This window comes from Ochlerotatus camptorhynchus, unplaced genomic scaffold (genome assembly GCF_037179485.1).
Source record: "Ochlerotatus camptorhynchus isolate MF236.1 unplaced genomic scaffold, CSIRO-AGI_Acam_v1.1 ptg000291l, whole genome shotgun sequence".
Lineage (NCBI taxonomy): Eukaryota > Metazoa > Arthropoda > Insecta > Diptera > Culicidae > Ochlerotatus > Ochlerotatus camptorhynchus.
Window position 1 is genome coordinate 1776593 of NW_027040780.1, and position 11361 is coordinate 1787953.

Below are 11361 nucleotides of genomic sequence, written 5' to 3' on the forward strand. Positions count from 1 at the left end.
TCTAAATGTCCTGCAAAAGTACAAGGTGAGCCCTTATAAAGCCATTTATGTAAAATTCAAGTGACGATTAATTTTACATGCATGAAAAGTTAAGGTCGGGTAAATTTAAATGCCAATTGAATATTATATGAATATGCATGTTTTTTTTTTATGTGCATGGAAATTCGTTTACAATTACAAAATAATTTTAACTGTATATTAAAAAACGATAAAAGAACAAAATTAACAGTTTTTTAATAATTTTTTGACGAGATTTTTTTCTACTGTGTTATTTTTTTCTGAAAAGGCAAACCAGTTTCTAACAACTTTGTCTCAGACGTCATTACATGAACCATTTTCGTGCTATGATTTATTGAATAATGTCGAATATGCCATTTTGAAAATCAAGGCGTGAGTCAAATGGTCGAATTCCAGCACCAACTTGGTTCATTGCCTTTAGCAAACAATTATGCGGAATTTTATGGAATTCTGAGAGGCAAAATCTAAAATTTGTTTATTTTTTAGAACTGCTCAAAGTGAAATTTCACTACTGGTCTACTAGGTATGTTGCGTGAGTTGCAAGCGAGTCGCTATGCAAAGTTACACTTGCATAACACGGGGAGAAGTGTTGTCAGCCAACAGCTCGATACGATCCTAACTGCCCTAATGATCTGGACTTTCCTTCTTTAATATTTCTAAACTTCCCTGAACTTTTCTGGACTTCTCCCAAGATTTGGGAACTTTACCAATATCCCGACAATCATCCTGCACTTTATGGAACTTTCCATAAATTATTGGGATTTATCATAATTCTTTCCTACAAGTTCCTGTAGATTCTTAAAATTAATTCTAACTTTTCTTCCCAAATTCTATCAGAAGAAATCATATCAAACTTAATTTTTACATAGCCCTCTGGCTACCATGAAATCGAAATTTATTCATTTCAAGCCACCATCGTACAAATTATGCCAAATTAGGATCTTCAAATCAAATGATGTCAACTTACAATAATCATTGCATAACTATTGACCAAAAATTAATTGGAGCAATACTTCAATCCTATTCGTTAATTACGAACACGTGTTTTGGAGGCGAACCAGCCTAAGGCTGAAAGCCTCCTAAATAAAGCTAAATTAATTAATTAATTACGAACACGCAAAAGTAAAGTAATGTAAGGCAGATACAGTCCATTCCTTAGATTATATTTTTTAGCAGTAAGACAAACAATGTAATTATCATTGTAAGACAATGGTCTACACACTAAGATTATTTCACAGATTTCTGTGAAATTTTACCGAAATTTCAATAGTTGAACATTCGGTAAACAGTTATAAATGACCATAAAACTGTGAAAAATCACCAAACAGTTCACCGAACGTTAAACTGTTACGATTTCGGTAAAATTTAACAGAAATCTGTGAAATAATTTTAGTTTGAACACTTGATTGATGGCCAATAAATAAATAAATACTACAAACTTCTATGAAGTTGATAAAGTTGCCCTTAAAATCTCTAATCTTCTCAATCTCAAAATTTCATAAATGTTTTTTGTGAGTGTCTGAAACTAATGGAAATACTTTAAACGTCTCTGTAATTTTTCTAAACTTTTCTCAAGTTTTTGGATGTTACCTTAATTTGTCCCGCATTCTCCTGATATTTCGCTAATTTTTTAGTATATTCCGAACATTGCTGAAGTTTTCGAAAATTTGCTGAGATTCTCGGAACAACTTTAAAGTTCCTGTAATTTACTTAAAGTTAATGGAACTGCCCTGAGATTTTTATATTGCCTGGTATTATTTAATACCAGTAAAACGAATATTATAACCTGTTAATTCACTTATCTAATCAAGAATCCTAAGCAAAAACTTCATCATGTCAAATGAAATCAAAATAGGAGAAATGAATGTAATGTCGGCCTAAGTGCAATCGACTAAATTTTCAATAGCAACCAAAAATATCCATTAGTACCGTCCCAATGACGCGTTCATCTAGATACAATTGATAAATAAAAAAAATTTAGCGATGAGCCCAATCTTAGATCCATAGGCCAACATTAGAGCCATTTCCCCTACCCGACCAGAAGGAAGTATCAGAAATAATACACACTGTGTTACTGAGATATAAAATTATTCGTAACATGGTCTGTTATAAAACATGTACCGTTTGTAGTTAAAATAACAAAAAATATAACAAGAAATCTTCTACGTACTATCAAGAATATAACAACTATTGTTAGGGTTATATCATATTTTTAACAAACCTTGTTACAAAATAACCCATTAGGGTAAAACTAAAAAGGGTATGAACTGGACTTTTTAACACGGTTTTTGTGTAACATATTTTTTGAGTGTTTTCTATTTTAAGATTGTTAAAATATTTAAAAAATCATCTCCTCCTACCCCCCCTCCCTCCCCCACACCACAACACAACACAGCACACACCCTTCACTCTCTTTTCTTCTAGCCTGCTTCACAGACACAAAAAGCGTATATATAGCTGCCACAGGGATTGGAACCCAGACGTTTATCAATCTCGGCTAGTGGAAAATCTGGTGCCTTTACCATCTAGTCTATATCTACTGTTGACGAAGAAGTAGATGCAAGCTAAGCTTTTGTGTATGACAGGCAGAGCCTTCTTAGTTCGCTGGCGCCGGCAACTGAGTTAAAAATAAATCGTGTGTTCCCAACACCTCTCACTCTCTGCACTCTTTCTGCACTGACGTAAACGGCTAAATATATTTGTAACAAAGTTTGTTATAATTCTTAAATATTGCCGTTTACATTGCACTCGCTAAAAACAAATTTTATTTTTTCTGATTATAAAGTAGCATAAGCAATAAGCTATGAAAGTAATTAATTTAAGTAGGGGAAATGCAGGTAATGTCGGCCTAAGTGTCCCTAATTTGGGCCCATACCTAAATTCAGCAATCGACAAAATTTTCAATAGCAACCAAAAATATCCATAAGTAAAGTCCCAATAACGCGTTCATCTGGATAAAATTGATAAATAGCAGATTTTTAACGATGGGCCCAATCTTAGATTCATAGGCCAACATTAGAGACATTTCCCCTATATGTAACAAAACAAAAATAAGATGAAAGCGATTCATTGATTGCATATGCACTATTTGAATTATAATATATATAAAGATATATTCGAGGTTAATTTTGATTGCTAATGTTCGACGGTTAGTGTTGCAATTTTCCATTGATCATTGTTATTTGTATATCATCAAAAACATATTGCTTTTCACAAATTGCAAAATATTTATTTGAAAAGGTGCACGCCAAAATTCAAAGAACGCAACTGAACTGTTAATTTTTTGTTTTTGGATTCCGTTCATGAGCGAATATATCATTGGTTCACATTATTATTGCGCAGCCTTTTGATCAGAAGCGTCTTGCAGTGATAATTTCAATTTTATAATGCTAGTTGTGCATTCTTAATCACCACCGTAATATTTTCAGGTATTACGGAAAGAATATATAGTAGCCTAGTCGCTTTGGGCTAGGTAGTTTTATTCGACTTGCGAAATGAGGCCCCTGGATTTCCATCGAGTTAGGGAGAACCAAGTAAAGGAGAGATCGAGTAAAGGAGAGTTGAATGTAATAATTTATTTAATTCTTAGCATCCCAGTCAGAAGAGAATGCTGTAAAAAAAAGGAGAAAAAGCACTAACTTTGGCCTATGGATCTAATAAAATCTCCCGTTCTTAAATTTGTTCGTAGAACAATGCATCATCTGGACAATACAAATGAATACGTTTGATTTTTAGTTTATCATTATCAAAAAATGCTTACCGTCGAAATTTATTTATGGGCCCAATATTAGGGACACTTAGACTAACAATAGGGACATTAACCCTATTAACCCAATTCCATGTGAAAAACTTTTCCGTAGCCCTTAAATAAATTTAAATTCTACAACCGGCTTAAGGTTAAAACCAAACAAAAATTAAAATAAAACAAACCGCTTAATTTTTCGTGCTACTAATGCTAACAAACTTAGTTGAAATGTTGTTTTAATTTTTATTCTAACAAATTATGTAACAATTTTATGTCAAATACCATGATGATTTTTTATTCCTCACTAGCTGAGTGTGCCCGGTCTTACTCGGGATTCAATATTAGCTTGAGTTTATGCGCCGATTTAAAATGCTATAATGTACGTAGCCCCCCCCCCCTCTATTATCTAAGGGGCTACCCCCTATGATTATCTTCTTATACCCCCACACTCGCCCCCACATGCCTAATTTGGTTCCATTTGCTTGATTAGTTCTCGAGTTATGCAGAAATTTCTGTTTCATTTGTATGGAGGCCCCCCTCGTGGTCTCGAACCATCATAAGAACCTTCCACGGCCCCAAAAACCGCTGTATACAAATTTTCACGCCAATCGGTTCAGTAGTTTCCGAGTCTATAAGGGTCAGACAGACAGACAGACAGACAGAAATTCATTTTTATATATATAGAAGATTTCACCACAGAGCTCTTAAAACAAGATTATATCAACGGTTATAATGTATAACAGAAGTTGATATAATCATGATATAATTTTGTTATAACGTTCTGGTCGGGTAGTCATTTACTATATTTACACGTAGACCATCCGGTAAAGAGTTCAATTACACGGTAAAAACCGTAAAACATGGAGGTGGTTGCCAGGCATGGAAAATCATTTACATTCATTTCGTACATTCATTTACATTCATTTGTCTCTAACTTTTTTCATCACCCGAATTCCGTAAAGTAATGTATGAAGCTTTTGTAGGTTTTATAATTAGCTACAACTTTTGTCTATAATTCAAATCTGCATCTCTTATGCATGATGATCGAGAGCAAACTGAATCCACCATTGTTTTTGAGTGACATTACCGAAAAACAATAACATGTTCTGCCCTCTCTAGTTCATCATGCATATGATATACAGATTTGAATTTTTGACAAAATTTGTAGTTGATTATACAACCTACAAAAGCTTCATACATTACTTTACGGAATTCTGTTGATGAAAAAAGTTAGAGACAAATGAATGTCAATGAATGTACGAAATGAATGCAAATGATTTTCCATGCCTGGTGGTTGCATCATGGTTTGGGGCTTTTTTTTCTTCTTGGTATGGAGTAGGTCTCATTTTCCGTATTAATTCCATCATGACCAGATTTGAATACAAAGAAATCATGGAGGAGGTTATGATCCCTTATGCAGAAGAGAACATGCCTCTTATATGGCATTTTCAGCAAGACAACAATCCGAAACACACTTTTAAGTATGTAAAGGAATGGTTTATTTCAAACAAAGTGTCGGTTATTTCATGGCCTAGCCAATCTCCTGATATCAACCATCGAAAATTTATAGAACGAGCTTAAAAGAAAGTTATCTGGTCAAGCATTTTCAAATAACTATGGCCACAGGAGAAGGTGCCCATTCTATCCAGTTTCTGGGTAGAATCAGAATAGCGTGTAGAAAAAGTGAATCCTTCTCAATTTTGAGTTGTTTTCATTGACCGTGTACTGCCAACATCTGTCAATTTCTCTGTTAACTTAACATCTAAACTATCAGTGGAGGCGAACCAGCCCAAGGCTGAAAGCCTCATTAATAAAGTTAAATAATAATAATAATAATCTAAACTATCTGGATCGGTTACAACCGACGTTTACATGCATTGTTTACGTTTGGCCGCTATGCCTTTTCACATGTTGCTGGAGAACTTTGTAGTGTACTTAAATGTGCACAGGAAGAACGAAGTACCCAAAATTGAGTTCACTTCCACTCAACATGTGGCTAGAAAACTAAATTTTGAGAAATCCTGATCAATAATCCATTGAGTAAAACTAACCTTTTTTCCTTAGTTCGGGACATAACACCACTCCAACCAGTAATTTGATCTTTTGTAGTATATCCCTTTACACTAGTTTAGTACATGTCGTATTACTCCATCACTATTGAGAAATGATGAAGTATTCGGTTTTGATACAGTTGTCATTCTTGCCTTCATCGCAAGGAATCGATGATTATTGAAAGGTCCCTCTATTTATACCCTTCGGAGTGTTTGAACACCCTCCAAAGGCGCGCCCCTTTGTCAGTCAAAATTGAATTCCTTAGCAACAAAGTTAAGCAATGACACCGATAATGACCAATGTATCAGAACTCTAGTCTTAACCACTTCAAACTAGGGAACAACGAATAGCAGATTAGGAATCACATAGATGAAGACTAACTAACTCGGTCCAGGCAACCCGAGAACTTATCAATATCAACAAGGCATAAAAAGTAACAAGGACTAAGATGTGTTCCTTTGATGAATGAACAAGCATGTTCCCCTAGTTTGAAGCAGTTAAGACTAGGAATCGGTGGTAGGTCTTACATCCCGTAATGTACCACGAAAAGGTGATCTGCCTATGCTACGGGGAAAAAATTACCTTACGATCAATCGAATGTAATAATGGAGTACGAACGAAGGCGAAGGAGCACAAAAAAAGAACAGTAACAAAGACAGCTTAGGTTGCTATGACTTTCATCCAAAATAAAGTTAAAAGTACCCATCGGTGAAAACATGACAGATGAGTACTTTTAATTGAAAATTGAATTGTTTCCTACTTTGAATGAAGAATTTATAGAATTTTTTTTTAAATATATATAATTTTAATAAAACACGCATTATTTAAAATGAAATATTTTGACAAATATTTCGATATATTTTTTATTATGTAACACAATTTACAGAAATTTAACTTTAAAACATATACGGAGAGTATTACATCAATCGATAATAAAAAAAATATATTACGTTTTGAGGTTTACAATGATTAACAGAAAATGAACTTTAATTTGAGTTCATCTATCTTTTATAACTCAATAGATGATAAAATTTAAAGTAACACCACTTTTCTGATAGAAACCATACTACGAACACAAATTTTCTTGCATTGTCGTGGTCATCTGGGAGGAGGTTCGCGTCTAGTGCTTTCCCCAAGAACAGTTCGTGGTCACCAACTACCACCCGTCCAGTCTTGGGCATATCAAGCGAGACATCTTTCAGATTACTCGCCATCTCCGACACCGGCGAGAGACAATCAGCCGAGCACTTTTGCAAGCGGAAAACTTGCTGATTCACGGCAACGTCGGCAACCTATTCACCACCAAAACTCGCGACGGACGGTTCAAACTCGCCCACGGTGACGAATTTCTCAATAGAACTACCGTATGCGTGATAATGTTTGCACCATTGTACACATAAGGTTCCCGTTTCACCTGTGTATACAATGCCTGGTTTTAGCATTCTTTGCATTTGTAACTTATAGCTCATACCGTAGTAGGCTGTGTATAAAAGAAAATGATTTACTTAGTTTAACAGTTGCACCATGACTAGGGTTACCATATGGTATCCTAAAGGAGGGCATGTCCTCATTTTTCAACAATTTTTCTACATCCTCCTTTTGCCCGAAAATGTCCTCCTATTGCATTTTTTCCAGTAACATATTCATAAAATTGTTTTCAAAGAGCGATGTTTGCAGAGCATATTTGTTTAATTATGTCGTAACTTCATCTTATATAGCAAATGCCATTCGATAGTGGAATCAGGATAAGGGGTGGTCACTCTACACACGCATTTTGCACCAACTTTTTTCTCAGTGTGCCTCACGTCTGCCACAGCTGTGCCGGCAGTGCCGAGAGTGTCATTAGACTGATTTTTTTTGTTTGTATAATGGTATGTTTGGCAACCCGGTTAATTCTAACTGTCGTCGAGTCACTCTCGATTCGGTGCTCCCAAATTCTATCGTAAAAGGACTACACTAAACCTAATAAACAACGGTCTTAGCCACCGAATCCAAGCTTGGAGCGATAATGTTCTCCGGGGGAGGCACTTCCAATTTCCGGCAGGACTATAACTTCTACTGAACTCGAGTATGATGAGGACTCGGATGAACCACAGGTGACGCAGGTAAGTAGACGTAGCGAGCGTGCATCATCAGAGGAAACTGGTCCAGATGCTCTTCAGATTCTGATGAACGCTTCCGGGAGGAGTTTCTCCCGAAAGCCATCGACTCAATCAAAGATGAGTCGCCAGCGTTCTTAGTGGGCGTTTCAACCGAAATCAGACTTCCCTGGTGGAGGTGGGGTTTAATATTTCCACACGGTTAGATAGTCCAACGATCGGTCAAATGGAGGAAGTATGATTTTTTTTATAATTACTTTATTTGTACAGGCTCAATCGAATAAACTTTACAGAGCCGAGTTATCCTTTCCGTTATACATCATTACTGTCTTATATTTAAAATTTAAGTGACTGGACCGAGTACTCGCGGTTGTCTCGAGGTAAGTGAGATTTACATTTTTTTTGGATGGGAAAAGAACGAAAGGAAAGAATGATGTCGCTGGCGAAAAACAGTGCCGGCCAGAGAACACCTGTGAAAGCTGGGATGCTGTCGATGGTAGAAAAGCAAACCCCGGTGATCATCGAAGGCGAATACATCTACAGATGTCAGTTACGATGAGGAACGAATCATGGAACTGAATGTTGGTTGGCTGATCCTTTGGCTGATCAACGAAGTGGTGAAACCTTATGGAGTCAAACATGCTAAACGACCACTGATAAAACTACTACAACCAGATGGTGGTCTTTGTTGTCCTTACGACCTTCTGTGCAGCTCGGATTCCATAATCAATTCGTACCTCATAGAGTTCGAAAAGCTGCGTTCGGATCAGTTCTATGAGGATGATTGCAAACAACACGATGTTGAAATGCTTACCGAACTGCTCCAATCGCTGGTACCATGGAAAACACCGGTCTCTTTACACTTCGCCGGGACTTCTTTTCCGCCAAGCCTAAATATTCTATTTCAAGCCACCAGAGTCGTGTCTAAGAGCTAAACCTATCCTTCAACCAACTCACCGATGTTTACTTTCAGGAGCTCACCTTCAAGACCAACAACTGACCAATCAACATTTTACAATTCCAAAAAAAAGGACAACTATCCGCGAAGGTGGCCACAGGTCATCCGAGGTCAGCTCGGGTTCCGAGGGTTATCGCTGCTATCAAAAGGAAGATTCGGGTGAATCCAGTGCGTTCAATAAGGAAAATGGCAAAGGAACACGGGACCAGTGACTTTACGGCACGGAAGATCGTCAAGGAAGATTGCGGGGCGAAGTCGAGGGCACGGAAAAAAAATACTCACATGATTACCAACCGCATCCGGGAGCTACGAGTCAAACGATGGAAGAAAATCTTGAACTTCCTTGAGCGGAAAAATCCGATAATCCTGTTCACCGACGAGAGCATGTTTATCGTCGATCCCGTATCAAATTCCAGAACCGACCGGTATATTGCAAGCTGAACATTGCATTAGGTCCTAAGTAACATTGACAGATTCTCTTCGTCGACTTTCTCTTTGTATTCCCACGGCAATGCAAATATATTCTCAGGTATTTTCGGCACACAGATCGACAAAAGAAGCTTTTATCTAGTATTTAATACGACAAACACAACAAGAAACAGTTATGTGCTCAAGCTATTAACGAAAGAGAAAGTCGATGAAGAGAATCTATCAATGTTACTTAGGATCTAATGCAATGTTCAGCTTGATTAGTTCTCTTCCGGTAAAAGACGTGGCCGACGAGCACAAAACGTGTATCTGACCAATAGAGTGATGCAAAATTTGAAATTTTCGCTCCACAATACTTAAACGATTCCAAATCGGATCCTGACTAGCCTCTCAAAATTTGAACCCATTTGGTGAGAAACTAAGAGGGCACAAACCATTTGAAGTTTGTATGGGAACTACTATGGTAAAACCAAGATGTTTGTTCATGTATATCTAATAATTCCCCATATCGGTCTGCTTCGAAAGTTTTCAATTGTACTTGTAGGAAATTTTCCCAGCTAAAACTTTGCTCAAGACTACTTTTTGATTAAATGCAAGGATCGAAAGTTATCAATGGTTCAATGCGCTGATGTCTTATGATCATGCTCAATCAACTGCTCAGCAGGCAACATTGGTGTTTCTGAGGCGTTGAATAGGATATAAAAATCATGGCTACTATGTCACACTGCAAAATACAGTGTTGCCTACAGAGCAGCTGCTTGATCATGTCATAAGTTTACCAATCTCTTAAATAATTAATAACTTTTTCCTGTCTCGTTTTACATAGAAACAATCTTCAGCAAAGTTGTAGCTGAGAAAAATCTATTAGAATGGTTATCGAACTATTTCGCAGCTCAATGTGGAAAAAGTCTAGAAGGTAATGAACAAAAAGTTGAGATTTCCCATAGTAATTTACATGTAAACTTCAAATGGCTTGTGCGAAGTCTGTTTTTAACCAAATGAGTTGTAACTTTGAGAGGCTAATCAGGACCCGATTTGAAATCATTTAAGCACTGTGGAGCGAAAAAGTCAAATTTTGCATCAGTCTACTGATCAAGCATCCTGCTAGCGTTATGGTGTTTGGATTGTTGGCTTCCGATGGCAAAAAAATGGACCCGGTGTTCATTCCAGAAGGCGACAATATCAACACGGAGGTCTACATCGGGATTTTAAGTAAGTATGTTCTTCCGTGGATCAAAGAACAGTACGGTTCGAAGCCAAATGTTGTATTTCAACAAGATGAGGCTCCGTGTCACACCTCGAATCGCACTCAGAAGCGATTACAGGAACATTTTCCGTTCTGGGCGAAGGATATGTGGCCGCCATCCAGCCCGATTTTAATCCGCTGAATTACTCAATATGGCGCCCCATGAAGACCAAGGCCTGTTCTAAACGCCACCCGAGTACAGCAAGTCTCAGACAAACATTGACCCGCACCTGGAGAGAAATGGATTACATTATTAGAACCTGCCGTGCATTCCGGAAGCGTGTGGAGGCCGTAATTGCAGCAAGTGGAAACTCGATCGATGATTAACATAGTTTAAGACTCTGAGAAACATCCGTCTTTGAATAAATAAAAAACTCGCAGGCGAAATTTTTGAGATTTTTTTTTTATTTTGACATTGCTCAATGGTGGAATCCGAACTAGGAGAACCAGGCTCCCGGCAGGCAATGAAAACCGACACCGAACAATGGAACTGAAGCTGCGTCGTATATTTTGGAGGTTAGATTCAACATCAACCGAGTCACTCAAGGCAAGCACAGGCAGAACACGATATATCACTAAACGATAACTTTATGGACACTTTAAACTAAATGTCGGCACACGATTAAACAAATTTAAAGCATCAAATGTTTAATTCGCTGAAGAAAAATACATAGCATGATAAAAACACGCCAGCTTGCAAGCCCGTTCTGTTGTAACAATTCATATATTGGCTTGAAATTTGTTTTACACCAGTACAACGGGATTTAATTTTCCTATCGATTGCTTTCTAATCTGTTTCTGAAAAAATTTCCCT